Source organism: Lactuca virosa, chromosome 5, assembly GCF_052849685.1.
Source record: "Lactuca virosa cultivar CGN04683 chromosome 5, Lactuca_virosa_CGN04683_v6, whole genome shotgun sequence".
NCBI classification, from domain to species: domain Eukaryota; kingdom Viridiplantae; phylum Streptophyta; class Magnoliopsida; order Asterales; family Asteraceae; genus Lactuca; species Lactuca virosa.
The window spans coordinates 263223042-263234764 of NC_136430.1; positions in this window are offsets into that span (position 1 = coordinate 263223042).

The window sequence follows — 11723 nt, forward strand, 5'->3', positions numbered from 1 at the left end:
TTAGAATTCACATTTTCTCAGGGGGAGGATCGTTAAAGATCAAGTACTTAAAATTTCAATCTTACTCTCAGGGGGAGCACGACCTGAAGGATTCATTGAATATTAGTTTTGACATCATCAGATAGGGGGAGATTGTAAGGTCACCTCTTATGATCTGATGAGTCAAACAATCTACACTTTATACGTCACCGTCAGTGCCAACGCCAAGATCAACATCAGCGTCAGCATCTCATGTCTATCAGCGTCAGCATGAAGATAGTTATTCTATGTAACATTTGTATATTAGGTAATGATTCAGATAAGTATAAAAATAGCTAGCAGGTCCGATATCTTTGTGATGAAGATAGGTTCTTAGTATAGATTAGATACAATCTCTTCAATCACGGGTTATACTTGTATGGATTAATATATATTTAACATTAGGGTGAAACCCCAATGCACATCATGTTGGTGACTGTCTCTGTGACAACCCCGTTTTCTTGGTGAAAATAAACCATTTTTTGGTGAAATACAATTTGGAGAATTTGTTGTGTTTTTACTTTATGTTTTTTATTTGCTTAGATTAGTTTGATTTTGTTCTTTATACTTGAAATATATCCGATCCACACAAACCTTTATCATAAACATAAAATAATAATAATAATAATAATAATAATAATAATAATAATAATAATAATAATAATAATAATAATAACAACAACAAGGAAGAAGAAGAACAAAGAATGAAGCACATTTTTTACTATAATCATCATACATCATACATACTTATAAAGCTAGCATTTTTTCTTGAACTTCGTGCATTTGAAACCCCCATAAAAATTTGCAAACACCTCATGCATTTGAAACTTTCTATTTTAATGAATACCACTCAAAAGTCTCTTAATAGTGATTAACAATTCAAAGGTTTTATAACTTATATAATATATTTAATAAACAACTAATGGATACTCTATTATAAAAAGGTCAGTCTTTTTGAGTAGACACACAAATACAAATCACATACAAAATTCACAAAGAAAAGAACTTTAAAGCTTTTTGTGTTGGTTTGAGGGCTTTGAACAATTTTTCGAGCCATGTTATTATGTTGAAGTTTTTAATTTGTAAGTTTGTTATATACTAATTCTTTTTTTTTTTTTTTGTATTTTCTTGATTTAAGTATTCTTTTAAGAATATCATTGTATGTTGTGGTTGAAATTTTAATGTAAATTACATTAGATTCATGTTATCGATCATATGTTATGGAAGGTGATATATATAATATTTAACTAACTATTGTATACATGTTTGTATGTTCATGTTTCTTCAAAACAATAAATAATTAAAAATCATGGATATGTCATATTATCCATATTATCCATGTAAGCCTTTTTTAAAATGCAAATTGTCATTCTTATCACTTTATATTTTAGTATATGTTTAACATTTTAATTATAATAATAAGTGATTTTTAAAAGTTTTTTCACTTATTAATAATAACAAGTGGTTTTAAAATTAATAAGCAATAATTATAAATAACAAAATCATATTACATGGATATGTCATATTATCCATGCAAGTCTCTTTTGAAATGCAAATTGTCTATCTTATCATTTTATTATTTAGTGTATGTTTCACATTTTAATAATAATATTAAGTGTTTCTTAGAAGTCTTCTTTAACTTATTATTAATAATAAGTGGGTTTAAAATTAATGAATAACAAATTTAAATTATAATAACATCAAATTATAAATTACATTTAGCTATATATAAATTGTATTTTAAATGAACATCATTATTGAAATTAGAAAATGATCGCATAAGTAAAAATATAATTAATCAATAATAATAATTGTTAAAAATAATACTAAATAGATAATTATATTTAATTCTATTATGAGGAATGTGGGTTGATGTTAATGCATATTATTGTTCAAAATAATTGAGTATATATATATATATATATATATATATATATATATATATATATATATATATAAATTAGTGTAAAAATATTATCTCAAAGTTAATCTCAATAACATAACAATTTTAAACATATATTTTTCAATAATTTAACAATATATTTTTAATCTTCGCTGCGCAACGCGCGAGAATTTCGTCTAGTACATTATACATGCAGTTGGTTAGTGAGTACCGAATAGGAACTACAAAATTGTCATAAACTGCTCTCTAGGATTCAAAACCTATTTCTTTGGATTATTTCGTACTTACTTCTTCTTTCTAGCTACATACTAATTGTTGTAATATATGTCAGTACAAACAAAAAAATCTGTTACGAGGGTCGTAGAGATATTTTTTTCATCCAAAAAGTCGCAAAACTTGACTTCTCAAATTATGCAATTATGCAAGCAAAATATCTAAGTATTTTATTTCAAACAACAGTGAAATAGATGCAACTTATTGTCTAATAATATAAAACAAAAATAAGTTTTTTAACCACAATAACCTTTTCTTGGCGTTGAAATAAATAAACGTTTAATTTTAACCTGCAACGCTCCAAAGACATTCTTTTACAAAACATTCGAATGAATATTATATATTCTTTTATGAAATGAAGACAATAATTTAGGATTAGATATCATAAAGTTGTAAAGAAATAAGTGACTCTTGATGCTTGCCATATAGCCAACGGTTGACAACACTTAGTTCTTTATCATGCATTATTGAAGTTGACCCTTTTTGCTGATCAAATTAAAAATGACATTTCCTTATTTTCTTTGGTAATTTGAATCGTTTTATATATATATATATATATATATATATATATATATATATATATATATATATATATGAGAAAAGTGAATATACCCTTAAGGATATATAATATATATAGTCCAATGTCCTTATAATTCAACTTCTAACTTGATTACTTTCAAGATATTTATAAATTTTACATTTACCTTCCTCTTACATAATTTTCATTTTCAACTATAATATATATAGTCTAGTAGGTGTTCGGCAAAAAGATGTGATATGAGAGGAAGATAATAGTTAAATTTTGAAAATCTTGAAAAAAAATCAAGTTAGGGTTTGAAGTTTAAGAATATTATAATGAATATATATAACCAAACGACATATTATGATGAGTTTGGATAGCCAAGTTTATATATATCCTTAAGGGTATATTCACTTTTCTCATATATATATATATATATATATATATATATATATATATATATATATATATATATATATATATATAGAGAGAGAGAGAGAGAGAGAGAGAGAGAGAGAGAGAGAAGTGAATATACCCTTAAATGTATATAAGCTTAGGTACCCAAATTCATCATAATACGTCGTTTGGTTTGATTTATTTTTTATAATGTTCTTAAACTTCAACCCCTAAATTGACTTATTTTCAAGATTTTTGAACTTTCCCTATTACTTTCCTCTTACATCACATCTTTTTGCCGAACACCTACTAGACTAAATATATTATAGTTGAAAATGAAAATTATGTAAGAGGAAGGTAAATGTAAAATTAATAAATATATTGGAAGTAATCAAGTTAGAAGTTGAATTATAAGAACATTGGATAATTACAATGTATATATGAAACAAAACGACATAGTATAATGAGTGTGGGTACCTAAGCTTATATACCATTACGGGAATATTCACTTTGCCATATATATATATATATATATATATATATATATATATATATATATAGAGAGAGAGAGAGAGAGAGAGAGAGTGATAAGTTCAATTAAGAAAATAAAAAGTGTTAACAATGGAGGAATCATTCTTAGTCAAACATTTATTTTTATAGCAAAACACTTTGTCGTCGGCCCAATACGTTGGAGCGCATAAACAGCAGATTCGAATTGACTGACGCATATTCACTCCTTCGTTTTCGACATTGTTTTCTCTCTCTCTCGCTCTCTCTCTCTCTCTGTATATATATATATATATATATATATATATATATATATATATTGTTACGAAGTAAAACATGAAAACATGAAACCACAATCACACAAAGACATGATATTTACTTGGTTCGATCAAGGTGACCTACGACCACGGGCAGGAGGCGATTATTCTTTTTTGATGGCGTCTCAAATAGAGACTACAATCGAATGACTAACTTCATGAAATATATCAATCAATTACAATTTGTCATGCAGCCGCTTAATGAACCTTCATCCTTGAGATACATTACATTAGTATCAACAACACACATTGTTGAAACAAAAATTGACCCTCTTTAACTAAGGAATCGCAAGGACTGTTGTTGCTACCGTAGAAGACAATGACTACCGAAGTTTAATCCTATCTTTTGCGAACTGAAGACCAGAAGACCTACCGTAGTGTTGAACGATTGCATGAAAATTTCTATGTCACATTACTGACTTAGCGTGTTTACTTTGTTTTATCCAGTGAACCTTGCATGCTCACTGAAGTCAGTAGTTTAGTATTTGTTTATTTCCAATGTAACTTTTCGGGATTCTACAAATAGAGACTTCCTCTTCATGTATCTTTACACCATTCTTATCACTTCCGAAACTATTATCAAAATACAAAGATCTTTCATCTCTATCTATTCTTTCTTAACTTATAATCCGAGTTCCTCTTCACTTTAAGTTGATCACATTTATTAACTTGTGTTTGCATGCAATCCTTGTTTTGAATCAACCTGGTGTCTACTTGATATAACGTGCTATCATTTATATTTCCTTTACATTTCCGCAATCTAACACATCTAACTTATTATTGTTGAGCTAACAAGATCATTGAGATTAACATATTCCGTAACTTATTATCTTGTTCTAACGTTTGTTCAAGTTTTCTTCAAGTTTTTCTCTCAACGATTGGTATCAGAGCCATAATGGTTGCTTTTTAAACAAACTCTGATTTTAGAAAGCCTTTGTCACACCCCCAAACCAAGGATGGCGGAAACGTCCGGGGGTGGAGGACTTCATGTATAGTATCATAACAACAATTGTAATAGTAATTGAAGCAAACACAACCAACATATATATAATTGAAAAAGTGACATCATTGTATGAATTACATGTTTACGAATCAATTACAATATGTTGACAAAATATGAAATAGTAGACGCCTTAGCGCCCCATCCTCAAAAGCACTTGGTTACCTGTTTAATGATTTCCTGAGAATACAAGTTGTTTGAAAAAGTGTCAACACAAAGGTTGGTGAGTTCATAAGCTTTTGTTTGGTATTATTAAAAGCCTTTCGTTTGTAAAAGTAGTATTTGTGTTAGAAAATCCAATATTTTCCTTAATGTGTAAATGTAGTCTTAAAACCCAAAGACCGAAATGTACAAGTATTTTGTCATATTTATAGTAAAAACAATGCAAGTTTAAATCGACATAAACTCGTTAAATTTTAATGAAGTTCCCGTAAATTCCAATGTTTATTAATACTTTATGTGAGTTTATTATAACCATTCTATGACCAAGGTTGCCTAAAACGACGTTCTTCGGGCGTCGGAAATGTTATGACATTTGTCACCCCAGACCTATCGGTCTAACTGTTGCATGCAGTTTAGGTGTGGGTTTGTCAAACCCAATATAGATCTATACACAACTATCACGCTCTCCCTCAAGGAGACTCTGGTTACAATACAGGACTTAATGGTAATTTGAAGTAAATGTCTCACAAAGTCATTAACGGAATTACGTGTTATGAAAACTTGGTACCGTATGGCCGTACCTTGCTTAATGAAAATATCCTTTGTATAAATGTACCCTTTTTAAATGTATGTGTTATGTAATGTATCATAAACTATACCTATTATAGTTTATCAACCAAGGGTAGTACGTAGTAATGTATGCAAACTATACTCAAAATAGTTTATTAAATGTTTGAATGTATCGGTTGTACTTTGATTATAATCACTTGTTATTCTTTATATTTTATATGTCCAAATCCATTTGTAAACTGATGTGTGTCTAAATATTCAGATAAAATGTCATATATTGCAATAACATATAATCACATAAAGATATACACCTTGCTCAACATGTTACAAGGTGAAATGAAATTGACAGCAACTTTTCGTTGAATACAGTTTCTGTTACTGTTCTTAGAAAATTTATAGAAAAATCATCAAAGCTCTAAATCCAAATCCGCAAATTCTGAGAGTTTGGAATATGAGTCTAGTTTGTTCGTAAATTTTATCATGATTTTTAGTGATCTCTAACAGAGGTGAAAATGTTCATAATCACAGACTGGTCCGGGTTTGCCTCTGAAATGACAGGCAGTTTTGTAAAAATCACCATAAATTGTAGAAAAATCATATGGAGATGTGCAAGTAGCCATTTTAAAGCTAAGAGTTTGAACTACTTGCACCTGGAACAGTTTTGAAAACTAAAATATTTAAGTTGACCAAAACAGTCCGTGATCGAAGTTCATCTTTTCTGATGTAATCTGATAGAAAAAGTTTAATTGTTTTCTTGATGATTTTACTTGTATTCCCCCCTTAAAACTTAAGAAAAACATGTAAATGTAGGGGTATGAACTCACCCTATGTGGTTTCAGTAGATGAAAGTGAGAGAGAGGAAGTGTTCAACCCAAGGACACTAAGAAGATGTCTTGATGATTCGAGAATCTAACATCGAATAAGATGGAATTTGTGTAAGATATCAATGATTTGAGTAGAATGGAGTGTAATAATTATATGAATGATGAAGATACTTACTAATTGAAGAAAGAAATCCCTGAAGAAAGCCTTGAAGTTCTTGAAGTTGAGAGAAAAGATGAGGAGAGAGGATCAATCCTCCAGCTCTTAGAACGTGGGAAGAGCTGGAGATTGGGTGTAAAGGTCCACTAAGGAGACAAGGGGTAGTGGGAAAGAGTGGCTGATCATAGAGTGAGGTGGTGGTGGTTTGCTTTTGCCATAAATTAAGGAAAAACAAATATTCCCTCAATAATTAGTTCAACCACTAATTCTTTTAATATATTTTTATAAAAACCGTAGAGATTTATATATTTTGGGGCCTTAGTTTATAAAATAAAGTTTTGGGTGAAAATCTCACGTTAAAATAATGAAAAACGGAGTTAAAACGAAGTCGTAGTCGAAAAACCGGTAAAAAGGGGCCGTCTGCGAGACCTCTCCCATGGAGGCTGGATTCGGACCCTCGCATGCGAGGCTGCTGTCTGATGGCTTTGGATTCGGTCTCCTGAGAGGCTTCAGCTTCGGTCCTGATGAGAGGCTTCGGATCCGAGGCTTCGGATGAGAGGCTTCGGTCCTGAAGCTTCAGTTCCAGGTCCTTAAGGCTATTTTACCCGTTTTTACCCCGTTTCAAGCGATTTTTGACCCGGTTAAGGGTCGATATGACCCAAATGATTACAAAAAGTTAAAGTAACTTTTGAGAGAGATTTGGGAGAGATTTCAAATAGAAAGAGATAGAGTGAAAACGATTTAGAGAGGTTTCGTTTGTGATTAATTTGAGTGTCCGGCTTCACAAAGCAAGGTTCGTAAACCCCGTTAAACCGTGTTTTAGTGTCGTACACAATCCCGATGATTGTGCAATAGTGTTTTATCGCTTTGGTTCGTTGTTTAGCACTGTTAAGGCTAAGGAAAATCAAACACATGAACTTTCCAAATGATGATTTCTCATTAAAATAGCGAATTGTATAGTGATTACATGACGTAAACCCTAACATACAAGGGTTATTGGAGTTGACCGGTTTGACTTGTTGACTTTGTTTGACTTTGACTTGACCGAAATTTGACGGTTGTCACATCATCCCCCCGTTAGAAGAAATTTCGTCCCGAAATTTTCATTTTGACTGGGATTTCAAGAGTTTGGGAAGAGATGTGGATACTTTTGTTTCATCTGATCCTCGCGTTCCCAGGTGAATTTGGGTCCTCGTTTAGCGTTCCAACGGACCTTCACGATGGGAATACGACTTTGTTTCGTTCGTTTGATTTCCCGATCCATGATTTCGACTGGTTCCTCCACGAAGTGGAGATTTTCGTTAACTTCGATTTCGTCGAGTGGTATTACGAGTGTCTCATCAGACAAACACTTCTTTAGGTTGGACACGTGAAATGTGGGATGTACTTTGTCGAGTTCCTGAGGTAATCGAAGTTTGTATGCTACTGGCCCAATCCTAGCAAGGATTTCGAATGGCCCGATGTACCTTGGATTTAGTTTCCCGCGTTTGCCAAATCGTATCATTCCTTTCCAAGGGGAAACTTTTAGTAGTACACGATCACCCACCTGGAATTCCAAGGGTTTGCGTCGTTTGTCTGCGTAACTCTTTTGCCGATCGCGAGACGCCTTCAGTCTTTCTCGAATTTGAACGATCTTTTCTGTGGTTTCCCTTATGATTTCAGGGCCAGTGAGGGTGCTATTAGAGACTTGCCCTCTAGCTAGCTGTGTATCCCCACCTCAGCCCAACACAGGGGTGATCTGCATTTACGACCGTAAAGAGCTTCGAATGGAGCGACTTTGATGCTAGTATGATAGTTGTTATTGTAGGAGAATTCGATAAGCGATAGATGGGTATCCCATTCTTTACCGAAGTCTATCACACAAGCTCTTAACATGTCTTCCAACGTTTGAATGGTTCGTTCGCTCTGTCCGTCGGTTTGTGGGTGGTAGGCCATACTCATGTCAAGCCTAGTTCCCAATGATTTTTGTAGAGACTGCCAAAACCGTGAGGTAAATCTACTATCTCTATCGGAGATAATGGATATCGGCACACCATGGAGTCGTACAATCTCTTTGATGTACGTTCTAGTCAGCTTCTCCATCTTGTCGGTTTCTTTTATCGGTAGGAAGTGTGCTGATTTGGTCAATCTGTCTACGATTACCCATATGGTGTCAAGCCCGCCCGATGTCTTAGGCAGCTTGGTTATGAAGTCCATGGTTATTCGTTCCTACTTCCACTCAGGTATATCCGGCTGTTGTAATAGCCCGAATGGTTTCTGGTATTCGATTTTGACCTTGGCGCAAGTCAGACACTTGCTCACATAGGTAGCAATCTCAGCTTTCATGTTCGGCCACCAGTATAATTTCTTGAGGTCCAGATACATCTTATCTGACCCGGGATGGATGGAATATCGAGTGTTGTGTGCTTCATTCATGATGACGTCTCGGAGTCCACCGAACTTCGGTGTCCAGATTCGATTCATGAGATAACGTACTCCATCATCCTTGACTTCTAAGTTTTTATCCATTCCCTTTAACGTCTCTCCTGCCACCTTTTCTAGTTTCAAAGCTTCTAGTTGAGCTTCCTTGATTTGTATGGTCGTGTGGGAATGGATCGTCATTGTTAAGGATTTTACTCGGCGGCCCGAGTACTCCTTCCTGCTTAGAGCATCAGCCACTACATTGGCCTTGCCGGGATGATAACGAATTTCACACTCGTAGTCATTCAGCAACTCTACCCATCTCCTCTGTCGCATGTTGAGCTCTTTCTGATTGAGGATATGCTAAAGACTTTTGTGATCAGTGAAGATAGTGCATTTCGTGCCGTAGAGGTAGTGTCTCCAGATCTTCAAAGCGAATACCACTGCTCCTAATTCCAGGTCGTGCGTAGTATAATTAACCTCGTGCGTCTTAAGCTGTCTTGATGCATACGCGATAACCTTCCCTCTCTGCATGAGCACACATCTGAGGCCTTGATTCGAAGCATCACAGTACACTACGAAGTCTTCGGTTCCCTCTGGGAGAGACAAGATCGGTGCGCTGCATAGGGCTTGTTTTAACGTTTGGAAAGCAGTTTCTTGTTTATTTTCCCACTTGAATATCACACCTTTCTGCGTCAAGGTGGTGAGTGGTTTCGCAATCTTGGAGAAGTTTTGTATAAATCTTCGGTAGTAGCCAGCAAGCCCAAGGAATTGTCGAATTTCGGTTGGCGTCTTGGGTGCTGACCAATTCTCGATTGCCTTGATCTTGGAGGGATCCACATGTATGCCTTTCTCACTTACCACGTGGCCAAGGAAATCCACTTCTCTAATCCAGAATTCACACTTAGAGAACTTAGCATAAAGCTTCTCCGCTCTTAACGTCTCTAGCACTTGGCGTAGATGTAGGCGATGCTCTTCTTCGCTTCGCGAGTAGATCAAGATATCGTCGATGAATACGATTACAAACTTGTCTAGGTAGGGTCGACACACTCTATTCATTAGGTCCATGAATACCGCAGGTGCGTTTGTTAAACCGAAGGACATCACCACAAACTCGTAGTGCCCATAGCGAGTTCTGAATGCAGTTTTGGGAATATCTTCTTCTTGAACTCGTAGTTGATGATAACCTGACCTTAGGTCGATCTTTGAGAAGAAATTTGCTCCTTGGAGTTGGTCGAAAAGGTCGTCGATTCGGGGTAGAGGATATCGGTTCTTGATGGTGAGTTTGTTTAGTTCCCGATAGTCGATGCACATGCGAAAGGATCCGTCCTTCTTCTTTACAAAAAGGACTGGTGCTCCCCAAGGTGAGAAGCTTGGTCTAATGAACCCTTTGCTCAAAAGCTCGTTCAACTGACTGGACAACTCTTGCATTTCTGTTGGTGCGAGGCGGTATGGAGCTCTGGCTACGGGGGTAGCTCCGGGTATTAAGTCAATTCTGAAATCGAGTTGTCGTGCGAGTGGTACACCAGGAAGATCTTCTGGGAACACATCCGGGAAGTTACACACTTCGGGGATGTCTTTGATGTCTTTCACGTCTTGTTTCTTGTCTACTACATGGGCCAAGAAGGCGTGGTACTCCTTCCGGAGATACTTTTGGGCTTTGATGCATGAGATGATTTGTAAATTTGCACTAGGTTTGTCACCATAGATGAGAAGGGTTTCGTTATTTGGTAGATTGAGGCGAACGGCCCTTTCGTAACATAGAATGTCGGCAAGGTGAGGAACTAACCAATCCATCCCGATGATTACGTCGAAGCTTTTTATGGTGACCGGCATCAGGTCAATTTTAAATGTATGGTTGTCTAGAGTGAGAGTACACTCTGAGTATATATCGCTAGTGCGTTCTACTTTTCCATTTGCCATTTCTACTACATAAGTATCCTTTAGTGATTGGGGATTTTGTTCAAGTAATTGTTTATATTGGTGGCTCACGAAACTCCTCTCCGCTCCACTATCGAATAGTACGCATGCATAAGAGTTATTGAGGAGAAATGTACCGGTAACCACCGCGGGATCCTCAACTGCTTCCCCATGTCCTATTGCCAGGATTCTTCCTACTCCACCAGCATTAGGGGCTTGTGCTTTGGGGCAGTTTCTTTTGAAGTGACTTGCGTCTCCACAGTTGTAGCAGGTTCGGGTTGCCCCCGTACTGGCGACTTGGTTGATTGGTCGAGCCGGCGCTTTACAGAAACGAGCAGTGTGCCCCTTCCTGTCGCAGTTGTTACAGTGCATCTCCCTACAAGCACCATTGTGGTGAAAGTTGCACTTGTTGCACTTGGGTAGGGTTCCAGCATATGGCTTCGGTGGTGCAGTAGTGGCAGCATTAGTGGCAGCATGGACAGCAACAGTTTGTTGCTTCTTAGCGGGGTCCTGTGCTGGTTGGCTCTTCTTTTGGTTCCAGAACTTCCTTTTGTTGTTTCCCCCTTTTGATTGATCAGTGGTGGTGGTTGTAGTATTATGACCGGCTCGGTGATCAACAAGTTGTTGTGCCAGCTCCCTGGCACTGTCAAAAGTAGTTGGCCTTGAAGCCAGGACACTACTTTGCACTTGGGGAGACAGTCCCCAAAGGTATCGCTCCACCTTTTTCTCCTCCGGAGTAACCATTGTTGGGCAGAG